Raw genomic sequence first — 11,961 nt, forward strand, 5'->3', positions numbered from 1 at the left:
GCCATGATTGCACCACAGCACTCCAGCCTGGATGACAAAGTGAGATCCTGTCTCTAACAAACGAACAAACAAACAAACAAACAAAAAAACCCTGGGTTTCATATATAATAGGTGCTGATCTGCTTATGATTAGGACACTCTGCCTCATTCCATTCTGGTTACTAAAAAGCAGTGTGGAAAACATGGGCAGGTTGAGTAGGAATGAAAAGAATTAAAGGGTTAGAAGCTAGGACTTCAAAAATGGCAAATATGGTTTTAGGAAAAGAGCTTAAGCGGACCAAAATTTCTAGTGATCAGAAAAGTTTACATGTGTTCCTTCTGCACTTCTGATCCAGTCCTCAGAATTTCACTCCCAACAGTCTCACAGATGCCCCCAGTCACTGGAACAAACCCCCCTTTCATACCTCCTCCACAGGAGACTTGCCTCACACAAGCCCACATTCACCCACTGGGTAGCACTTGTACCATCACACAGACACACTTTCATGCATTCCCTCAACAGAGAGACCCCGACGCCGGCCAATACATGTGCGCACACACTCACACCACACACCTCTCACCAGCACTCCAGCCCTTGTTCCCTCAGAGTTGCCTGGCCACCCTTCCCACTTCTCCCAGCTTTCAACCAAGCTCTCCACATCAATACCCTTTAGTAAATATTTACTGAGTGACCATGATGTTCCGGGCACTATGACGACCCCTGGGAGAAACAGAACTGAATAACATAGTCTTTGCTCCCAAGAAGCTCAGAGTCTACTGGAGAAGCGGGCAGCGGAGGGAGAGCAATCTCCTACAAATCTATGTGCATGGAGTATGGCTGGACCTAGAAGTGGGGTCATGTACAAGGAAAAGTGAGGGCAAAAGGGAGACAATGGGGTGGGACACACAAGGAAGAGAAGGTCACTTCTACCAGGAGAGGCACTGAGGAGAAGAGGGTGCTCAGTCATAATCTGGAAGAATTAGAAAGGCTTTGTCCAATAGGCAAGGGGGTAGAGGGCTGCTCACCAGAGAGAGAATGTCAAGAAAGGGTAAATCCACACAGCATGGCAAGAGTGTGTTAGTCCAGAGCACAGAGGGTGAGACAGTGGGAGAGACAGCTGGAAAGGTCAACAGGGATGGATGATGAATGTCCTTTTACACTACGCAAAGTAATTTGGAGTTTATTCAATGTTCAATGGTAGGTCGGGTGCAGTGGCTCACACCTGTAATCCCAGCACTTTGGGAGGTCAAGGCGGGTGGATCACCTGAGGTCAGGAGTTTGACGACAGCCTGGCCAACATGGTGAAACCCCGTCTCTACTAAAATAAAAAAAATTGGCCAGGCGTGGTGGCGCACAATTGTTAATCCCAGCTACTTGGGAGGCCAACGCAGGAGAATTGCTTGAACCTGGAAGGTGGAGGTTGCATTGTGCTGAGATCACGCCACTGCACTCCAGCCTGGGCAACAGAGTGAGACTCCTTTTCAAAAAAAGAAAAAAAAGTATTCAATGGTAAATAACTCAGGATGCTTTTGGTGGTGAGTAACAGAAAAAGTCAACTCTGCAGGCTTAACCAATAAAGAAAATGCATTACCTCATATAACTGGAAGCCCAGAGTAGGGCACATTCTGTCCTCATCAGATCAATCATTCTTCTCATGATCACAAAATGACTGTAGTGGCTACAGGCATTGTGTCTCCACACACCGTCCAGAGGCAAAAAAGAATTCTATCCCTTCTTTGTGTCTCCTTTTAAGGACTGGGGATCCTTTTCCTGTGCTCTTTTTAAAAGTTAAGAGTCCTTTTCCAGAATCTCCTCCACTACCATAGTCTTCCTCCCTGCTTCAAGCTTGTAAACCCCTTCCTAAGTCAGTGATTAGCAAGGGATTTCCTTGACTGACTTGGCCAATCAATACCAACTAGGAGATGGGTCCGGGTGTCTCTGAAGCACGTGGATGACAGAGAACTGGACAGAATCTCAGCTCTGTTGTTGTTTTTTTTTTTTTTTTTTTTTTTTTTTTATTGGGGGACTGTAGGTGGTATTGTCATATGATCAAATTTGCATTGTGGAAAGATGGTTTTGGCCAGGTGTGGTGCCTCATGCCTGTAATCCCAGCACTTTGGGAGGCCGAGGCAGGCGGATCATGAGGTCAGGAGTTTGAGAACAGCTTGACCAACATGGTGAAACCCCGTCTCGACTAAAAATGCAAAAAAAATTAGCCGGGCGTAGTGACGCACGCTAATCCCAGCTACTCAGGAGGCTGAGGCAGGAGAATTGCTTGAACATGGGAGGCAGAGGTTGCAGCGAGCCAAGATCACACCACTGCACTCCATCCTGGGGAACAGATCGAGACTCTATCTTGAAAAAAAAAAAAAAAGAAAGAAAGAAAGATTTTTTTTTTTTTTTTTTTTTTTTCTGAGATGGAGTTTAACTCTTGTTGCCCAGGCTGGAGTGCAATGGCGCGATCTCGGCTCACAGCAACCTCTGACTCCCAGGTTCAAGCAATTCTCCTGCCTCAGTCTCCCAAGTAGCTAGGATTACGGGCATGCACCACTACACCCAGCTAATGTTGTATTTTTAGTAGAGACAGGGTTTCACCATGTTGGTCAGGCTGGTGTCAAACTCCTGACCTCAGGTGATCTACCTGCCTCAGCCTCCCAAAGTGCTGGGATTTTAGGTGTGAGCCACAGCGCCTGGCTGCATTGTGGAAAGATGTATCTGACAATAGCTTGTAGAATGATGACAGAGAAGAATGAGAAGCAACACAGGAAAACTGCTGTAGAAGGGCTCAAGATGATGAATGATAGCCTCAACCAGACACATGCATTCAGGGAAGCAGGGACAAAAGTGACCTTTTAAAAAAAAAATTTGAGATAAGGTCTTGCTCTGACACCCAGGCTAGAGTGCAGTGACTCAATCACAGCTCACCACAGCCTCAACCTCCTGGGCTCAAGTGATCCTCCCACATCAGCCTCCTGAGTAGCTAGGACCACAGGCATGCATCACCATGCCTGGTTAATTGTTTTTTATTTTTTGTAGAGATGAGTTTTTGCCATGTTGCCCAGGCTGGTCTCAAACTCCTAAGCTCAAGGGATCCTCCCGTCTCAGCCTCCCAAAGTGTTGGGATTCACAGACTTGAGCCACTGTGCCTGGTCAAGAGAGGAAATTCTGACACGTGCTACAACATGATAATCCTTTAGAACATTATGCTAAGCAAAGTAAACCAGACACAAAAGGACAATTACTGTGTGATTCCAATTATATGAGGTCCCTATATTAGTCAAATTAATGGGGACAGAGAATAGAATGGTGATGGAGAAATGGGGAGTTAGTAGGCTGGGCACACGCCTGTAATCCCAGCACTTTGGGAGGCTGAGGCAGGTGGACCACGAGGTCAGGAGATCGAGAGCATCCTAGCTAACACGGTGAAACCTCGTCTCTACTAAAAATACAAAAAAATTAGCCGGGCTTGGTGGTGGGTGCCTGTAGTCCCAGCTACTCAGGAGGCTGAGACAGGAGAATGGCGTGAACCCGGGAGGTGGAGCTTGCCGTGAGCCAAGATCACGCCACTGCACTACAGCCTGGGCAACAGAGCAAGACTCCATCTCAAAAAAAAAAAAAAAAAAAAAAGAAAGAAATGGGGAGTTAGTGTTTAATGCGTGCAGAGTTTCAGTTTTGCAAGATGAAAGAGTTCTGGAGATGGATGGTGGTGGTGGTGGTGGCGGTGGTGGTGGTTGCCCAACACAATGTGAATATACTGAAAGCCACCCAATTGTCCACTTGAAAATCATTAAGGCCAGGCGCCATGGCTCACACCTGTAATCCCAGTACTGTGGGAGGCCGGGACGGGCAGATCGCCTGAGGTCAGGTGTTCAAGACCAGCCTGGCCAACATGGTGAAACCCCATCTCTACTTTAAAAAAAATACAAAAATTACATGGGTGTAGGGGCACGCACCTGTAGTCCCAGCTATTTGGGAGGCTGAGGCAGGAGAATCGCTTGAGCCGGGGAAGCAGAGGTTGATGTGAGCCATGATCGCACCACTGCACTCCAGCCTGGGCGACAAAGTAAAACTCTGTGTCAAGAAAAAAAAATGATCAAGGTGGTAAATTTTAGGTTATGTGTATTTGACCACAATAAAAATAATTGTAAAAAGAGACAAGCATTGCCCCCTAAATTTCTGAACCTTACTGAGGTCCATTCCTCAAAGGAGTAAAAACCTTCAGGGGTATCTGCTTCAGAATAAAGCCTGGTGACAGCAAAGCAAAGAGAGCATCAGGGGAAAGTTGTAGGCAAGAGATCTGATTTCGTTTCAAAGACAAACTCACTGCAGGGCTCTGTGCCTTACCCATTTATCTCAGAAGTGAGAAGTGAAATGGATGTCACAGGAGATGTATTCACAGACTTATTTAGTCTAAAAAGTAAAGGCAGCCTTCTGAGGACAGAAAGTGTGGGCTGATTTGACTTTATGATGAGAAGATAAAAAGGCTTTGCAACGTGGTTATAGGTGACAAGATTTCCTCTAAAGTAATCAGCAAAACATGCAGCTTCAGTGTTGGATAAAATATATTTAAAGCATAATTGCGATAAAATTTTAGTTAAGAGCCAGGCGCAGTGGCTCACGCCTGTAATCCCAGCACTTCGGGAGGCCGAGGCGGGCAGATCACCTGAGGTCAGGAATTTGAGACCAGCCTGGCCAAAATGGTGAAACCCCATCTCTACTAAAAATGCAAAAATTAGCAGAGCGTGGTGGTGGGTGCCTGTAATCCCAGCTATTTGGGGGGCTGAGGCACGAAAATTGCTTGAACCCGGGAGGAAGAGGCTGCAGTGAGCCGAGATCGTGCCACTGCACTCTAGCCTGAATGACAGAGTGAGACTCCGTCTCAAAGAAAAAAGAAAATTAAGAATATTTTATTAGCAAGTGTTTGATAATAATTTTAGAAGTCTTGAAGATATCCTCCTTGTTTAATTTTCCAGAATCTGGGAAAACAAATGACTTTAATGACAGTTAACAGGGGCTGGGCCTGGTAGCTCATGCCTGTAATCCCAGCACTTTGGGAGGCCGAGGTGGGAGGATCAGTTGAGGCCAGGAGTTCAAGATCAGCCTTGGCAATGAAGCAAGACCTCACCTCTAATAAAATTTTTTACAAAATTGCCCGGGTGTGGTCGTGCATGCCTATAGTCCTAGCTACTCAGAAGGCTGAGGTGAAAGGATTACGTGAGGCTGGGAAGTCAAGGCTTTAGTAAGCCGTGATTGCACCACTGCACTCCAGCCTAGGTGACTGAGTGAGACCCTGTCTCAAAAAACAAAAACAAACAATTAACAAATTCTTTTCCAACTTTGTTGTTTCAAATTCTTTGCTTTCAGCAAAATTGAAAGAAGATCTAATAGACCTATCAAATAATATAAATTATATTAAAATTAATATATTTATTAATTATATTATTTATTTAATAATATAAAATTATATAACATATGGTATTATAAAATAATAATACAAATAATGAATATTATTATATTATTTGACACGTCTATTAGATCTTCTTTCAATTTTACTGAAAGTAAATAATATTTGATGATAGATCACTGTATGGTTTTTGAAATACAACTAAAAAGCTTTCAAAGAATTGAGTGACATTGCTATAATACATTTTTTGGCCTCACCGTCTACTTATTTCTGAGAAAAAGCTTCCTCAGTTCTTCTATTCAAATAAGACAAAAAAATTGGAAGCATATTGTTGCTGAGTCTTCTTTCAATCTAGTAAGAGGGAATAGCTGTCCACTGATGTATAATTTAATTCACAAACAACTACCTTCATTTTATGAAGATCGTCTAATGATTACTTAACGTGGATAAATAATCATTTGTTGTTTTTCACTTAATGCATAACCATTAGGTTGTTTGATTAGTTATGCACTAATATTAATTGTAATGACAACTCACTGCAAAAGAAAACATCTAACATTAGGAATTATGGCCTCAGAAAAAAAAACATGTATTGGCAGAGAAGTATGACAAGGCGATAAATCAGACTCACAAGCTTAAACATTGAGTACATTAGGAAAATATTTTGGGAAGAAGTAGAACAGAAAGGCCCTTGATATTTCATCCAGTGGACTGGAAATAAGAGATCAGGGAGAAAGAGAAAAAAATATGTCAAATTTTGAACTGTTAAAGAAGAGGTTGTTCATGTATTTATAAAAAATGGATGACGGTGGCTATAAACCTACTGTTGTATTTGGATTCCATTTGATGCATTTAAAAGAGCAATGTAGCAATTTTACTTAAAAATATTGATGTATACAATATGCCTCAAATTATTTATAATTGTTTAAACTTAACAACAAAACTGTAGATATGAACTTAAAATATTTGAGAAGAAGCAGAATTATTTGTTTTCTTTAAGGGGCTAATCTAATTCAATTAACCCAGAACATTATGCTCGACAATTGCAGAGTACACTTAAAAAAAAAAAAAAAAAAAAAAGCAACAACAGCAGCAACAAGTGAACCTAACCTTTTATCAAGAGACACCACGCTCCTTCTTCTGCAGCTCCTGGTGCTGCTTGTGTGCTCGTTTCCTGCGGACCTGGTCCCTCTTTTGTGAAGTGGCAGCTGAGGGGACTCCGGCGCTCGCCACGGCCGACGAAAAGCCCAAGGAAGGAGTCAAGACTGAGAACAACGATCATATTAAGTTGAAGGTGGTGGGGCAGGATGGTTCTGTGGTGCAGTTTAAGATTAAGAGGCATACACCACTTAGTAAACTAACGAAAGCCTATTGTGAACGACAGGGGTTGTCAGAGAGGCGATCAGATTCCGATTCGACAGGCAACCAATCAATGGAACAGACACACCTGCACAGTTGGAAATGGAGGATGAAGATGCAACTGATGTGTTCCAACAGCAAGCGGGTGGTGTCTACTGAAAAGGGAATCTGCTTCTTTACTCCCGAACTCTGTTCTTTAAAGACCAAGATTACATTCTCCATTAGAAAACTGCAATTTGGTTCCACCACATCCTGACTACTACCGTATAGTTTTCTCTATTCTTTCATTTCCCCCTTCCCCATTCCTTTATTGTACATAAAGTAACGGGTGTATGTGCACAAGCATATTGCATTTTTAAAAAACCAAACAGCCAATGGTATGTTTTGATTGACATCAAGTGGAGATGGGATGGGGAAAAATACTGATTCTGTGAAAAATACCCCCTTTCTCCATTAGTGGCATGCTCGTTCAGCTCTTATCTTTATATTCCAGTAAGTTATTTTGCTCTCACTGTTTTAACAGAAACACAACATAAAAATTCTTGCATACCTTGTTCAATTGGAGAATTTTAATGTTTTTCATTTATCATTGTAAAACCAAGGACAATTGTATAACTTTTTTGTACGTAGCTTTTACATGTAGGGCAATCTGTCTTTAAGTAGGGATAAATTACTCTAAAACAAAAAGGAATCCTAGATAGTTTTCCCTTCAAGTCAAGTGTCTTGTTGTTTAAATAAACTTCTTGTTTGAAATGAGAAAAAAAAAAAGAGACACCACATGCTGATCATAAAACGAGTCTCAATAAATTTCAAAGGACTAAAATCATACTGCTATGTGAGATAAATTAAGGTAAATTAAGATAAATAAAGTAAGATAAATTAAGATAAATGTGATTTGTGCCCCAAAACTTCATGTGTTGGAAACTAAATCCCCAGTGCAATGTTGTTGAGAGGTGGGGCCTTTCTGAGGTCATTACGTCACAAGGGCTCTGCCTCATGAATGGATTAATGCTGTTATTGAGGAAATGGGTTCATTATTGCAGCAGGAGAAAACCCCTTATAAAAGAATAAGTTTGGCCCCCTTCCCTCTCTCACACGTGCTCTACTGCTGTCCCACCAGGGGATCCAGCAGCAGAAGGCCCTCACCAGATGACAGCACCTTGATCTTGGACTTGCCAGCCTCCAGAACTGTGAGAAATTAATTTCTGTTTATTGTAAATTTCCCAGGCAGTAGTACTCTCTTATAGAAGCACAAAACAGACTAAGACACATGCTTTGTTCTCTGACCATAAAATTTATCAGGAGAAGATGTCTGAAAAGTCCCCAAATTTGGAAAGTAAGCAACATACTTAATTTAGAAATTACATACATAATTAATATACTTAACACACTTAATGTTGCTTAATAACATACTTAATTTGCTTAATAACATACAAAATTAAACAACATACTTTTAAATAAAGCATGGGTGAAAGAAATCATGGTGAAAACAAGCTAGAGAATAATAAGATAAATTAAGCCAAAAATAAGTAAAAGAAAAGAAATAATACAGAAAAGTGTATAAATCAATTGAATAGAAAATGGACAAGTAACAGGGGTGAAAACAATAAAAACAAAATTTTTTTCTTTTTCTTTTGAAACAGAGCCTTGCTCTGTCACCCAGGCTGGAGTACAGTGGCACAGTCTTGGCTCACTGCAACCTCCACCTCGCAGGTTCAAGCGATTTTCCCACCTCAGCCTCCCGAGTAGCTGGGATTACAAGCATGCACCACCATGCCTGACTAATTTTTGTATTTTTAGTTGAAATGGGGTTTCACCATGTTCCCCAGGCTGGTGTCCAACTCCTGGCCTCAAGCAATCCACCCACCTCAGCCTCCCAAAGTGCTGGGATTACAGGTGTGAGTCACTGCACCTGGACAGAAGTGTGTTCTTTATTTAAACAGAAAACAAGGCTGACAGAAAAAGTTGGTTCTTTGAAAAGATTAATAAAGCTGATAAACACCTAGCAAGACTGATGAAGATAAAAAAGGAGTACAAATGTTCAGTCTTAGGAAGGAAAGAGGGGCCATTTATACACATCATGCAAACACAAAAAGGTTAATCACAGAGGACTATGTGCAGCTTTATGCCAATACATTTGATAACTTAGATGAAATGAAATTATTTGAAAGATGCAAGTTACTGAAACTTTCACAAGCTGTAGTAGAAAATCCAAATAGTCCTATATCTGTTAAAGAAATTATAGCTGTAACTTAAAACTTCCCACAAAGAAAACTCCAGGTTTATGGGCAAATATTATCAAATATTGAAAGAAGAAATAAGGCTGGGTGTGGTGGCTGATGCCTATAATCCCAGCACTTTGGGAGGCCAGGGCAGGAGAAGCACTTGAGTCCAGGAGTTCAAGACCAGCTTGGGCAATGTAGTGTGATGCTGCTCTAAAAAAATATGTTTTTAAAAATTAGCCAGACATGATGGCACATGCCTGTAGTCCCACCTACTCAGGAGGATGAAAGGGGAGTACTGCTTGAGCCCGAGAGTTTGAGGCTAGTAAATCTTACACAAACTCTTTGAAAAAACAGAGTAGAGGAATACTCCTCAACTCATTTTGAGACTAGAATTACCCTAATGCCAAAACCCATAGAAGATATTACAAGAAAACCACAAGCCAATATTCTTGAACACAGATACAAAAATTCTAAACAAAATATAAGCCACAGAATTCAGAGATAAATAATAAGAGTAATTGAGCATAACTAAGTAGGGTTTACCCCAGGAATACAAGGTTGGTTTAACATCTGAAAGTCAATCCATGTACTTCTTTACATTAACAGAAGAAAAGAGAAGAATTGTATGATTATGTCAATAGATTCAGTAAAAACATTTGACAAATTCAACAAAAACAAGTCTATCAGCACATTAGGAAGAGGAGACTATCTTGTCTGATAAAGGATATCTATAAAACATCAACATCAAAACATCAACAGCTAACATCATACTTTGTGATGGGAGAATGAACACTTTCCCCAAGACAGTGCCTTCTCACTCCTATTCAGCATTGCATTAGATTCTTTAGCTGTTGCAAAAGGGAAGATAAATCCAAAGTACACAGGTTAGAAAGAAAGGAGGAAAACTGTTCTATTCACAAATGACATGATTGTGTACATATGTAGAAAATCCCAAAGCACCTACAAAAAAACTACTACAAATAAAAAGAGAATTTAGCAAGACTGCAGGATAAAAGGTCAATATGCAAAAATAAATGCATTTCTACATGGTAGCCACAAATGGTTGGAAAATAAAATTTTTAAATATTTCACTTAGGAAAAAATAAATACTTAAAGAATAAATTCAACAAAAGATATGCAGGACTAACACTAAACAGGATAAAACATTCCAGAGAGAAATTAAAGAAGATCAAAATAAATGGGTAGGTATTTCACGCTCATTGATTGGAAAACTTACCACTATGGTAAGTGGAGAGATGATAATTCTCCCCAAACCATTTCTAAAATATATGTCTTTTTAGATGTGCAGAAGAGGCTGGGCACGGTGGCTCATGCCTGTAATCCCAGTACTTTGGGAGGCCGAGGCAGGTGGATCACCTGAGGTCAGGAGTTCGAGACCAGCCTGACCAATGTGGCAAAACTCTTTCTTGACTGAAAATAAAAAAAAAATTAGCCGGGCGTGGTGGCAGGTGCCTGTAATCCCAGCTACTCAGGAGGTTGAGGCAGGAGAATTGCTTGAAGCTGGCAGGCAGAGGTTGCAGTGAGCTGAGTTCGCACCACTGCACTCCAGCCTGGGGGATAGAGCGAGACTCTACCTACAAAAAAAAAAAAAGTGCAGAAGAACCTAGAATAGCAGAAGGAAGAACAAAATTAGAGGTCTTACACTGCCTGATTTTAAGACTTACTATAAGACTAAAGAAGTCAAGACAGTGTGATATTGACATAAGGAGCAACAAACAGGTCAATGGAACTGAGGCCAAAGGAGTAGTTCCAGGGACGAAGAAGCGGCCTTGTTGGCCATCTCAGAGCACACACCACTTGGGGAAGAAACAGTTACCTTCCCAGTCCTTGCTTGAGTCCAGGAGTTCAAGACCAGCTTGGAAAACATGGCAAAGCCCCCTCTCTACAAAAAAATACAAAAAATTAGTAGGGCATGGTGGCATGCACCTACAGTCTCAGCTATTTGGGAAGCTAAGGTGGGAGGATCACTTGAGCCTGGGAGGTGGAGGTTGCATTGAGCCAAGATCATGCCACTGCACTCCAGCCTGGGTGACAGAGTGAGACCCTGTCTCCAATAATAATAATAATTTTTTAAAAACCCACTAATCTAATACATACAGAACTGCTGATTGTTAAAAAAACAGTTAAGAAAATGAGAAGGCAAGCTACAGACCTAGAGAAAATTCTTTGCAATTCCTACATCTGACAAAGGGTTGTATGAGGAACATGGAAAATCCATAATAAAAAGACAACCCAATAGATAATGGACAAAAGATGAACAGAAACTTTACAAAGAAATACAAAGAAATGGACCATAAGAATCCTAAAAAAGGAATAAAACATTCCAGAGAGAAATTAAAGAAGATAAAAATAAATGGGGAGGTATTTCACACATAAGGGGTCCATTTCTTTGTATTATTCATCATCAGAGAAATGCAAAAACCATAATGTAATATCATTAACCCCAATTCGACTGGCTAAATTAGAAACAGCAACATCATCAGTTGTTGGTGAAGATGTGGAGGAACTGGAACTCTAACACATTGCTGGCTCCTCAAACTCCAGCATTTTGTTGATTTGTTTGTTTGTTTGTTTGAGACAGAGTCTTGCTCTGTTGCCCAGGCTGGAGTGCAGTGGCATGATCTCAGATCATTGTAACCTCCACCTCCTGATCTCAAGCAATTCTAGTGCCTCAGCCACCTAAGTAGCTGGGATTATAGGCATGTGCCACAACACCCAGCTAATTTTTGTATTTTTAGTAGAGACAGGGTTTCACCATGTTGCCCATTCTGGTCTCAAACTCCTGGCCTCAAGTGATCTGGCTGCCTTGGCCTCCCAAAGTGCCTGGCCTGTTTTTTGGGGTTTTTTTTGACACGGTCTCACTCCGTTGCCCAGGCTGGAGCACAATGCCATGATCATGAAGCACTGTAACCTTGACCTCCCACCTTACCCTCCCAAGTAGCTGCTTCAGGCACGTACCACCATGTGCAGTT

At 41.3% G+C, this 11,961-nt stretch overlaps 1 pseudogene across 1 annotated transcript; it reads left to right on the forward strand.

The window, feature by feature from the left end:
* Positions 1-6,447: 6,447 nt before the first annotated feature.
* Positions 6,448-7,492, forward strand: LOC108587535 (annotated as a pseudogene). Its single transcript, XR_002524532.2, has one exon. The product of XR_002524532.2 is annotated as a small ubiquitin-related modifier 2 pseudogene (transcript).
* The last annotated feature ends 4,469 nt before the right edge of the window (positions 7,493-11,961 follow it).

The sequence above is a fragment of the Papio anubis genome, chromosome 11 (genome assembly GCF_008728515.1).
Source record: "Papio anubis isolate 15944 chromosome 11, Panubis1.0, whole genome shotgun sequence".
NCBI classification, from domain to species: Eukaryota; Metazoa; Chordata; class Mammalia; order Primates; family Cercopithecidae; genus Papio; species Papio anubis.